Below are 329 nucleotides of genomic sequence, written 5' to 3'. Positions count from 1 at the left end.
ATCTTACCATACATATCTCCTCCTCCGCCTCTCTTTCTCTCTCTCTCTTTCTCTCTCCCCTTTCTCTCTCTCTCTCACACACACACACTTTCTCTCTCTCCCCCTCTCCCCTTTCTCTCCCTCTCTCTCTCTCTCTCTCTCTCTCACACACCCACACATTAGGTGTCTCCATCTTACCATACATATCTCCTCCTCCGCCTCTCATTCTCTCTCTTTCTCTCTCCCCTCTCTCTCTCTCTCTCTCTCTCTCTCTCTCTCTCACACACACACACTTTCTCTCTCTCTCTCTCTCTCTCTCCCTCCCTCTCCCCTTTCTCTCTCTCTCTCCC

The sequence above is a fragment of the Nanorana parkeri genome, unplaced genomic scaffold (genome assembly GCF_000935625.1).
Source record: "Nanorana parkeri isolate BGI_ZX_2015 unplaced genomic scaffold, ASM93562v1 scaffold10, whole genome shotgun sequence".
NCBI classification, from domain to species: domain Eukaryota; kingdom Metazoa; phylum Chordata; class Amphibia; order Anura; family Dicroglossidae; genus Nanorana; species Nanorana parkeri.
The sequence above is the reverse complement of the archived record's forward strand: the minus strand, read 5'-3'. Positions refer to the sequence as shown.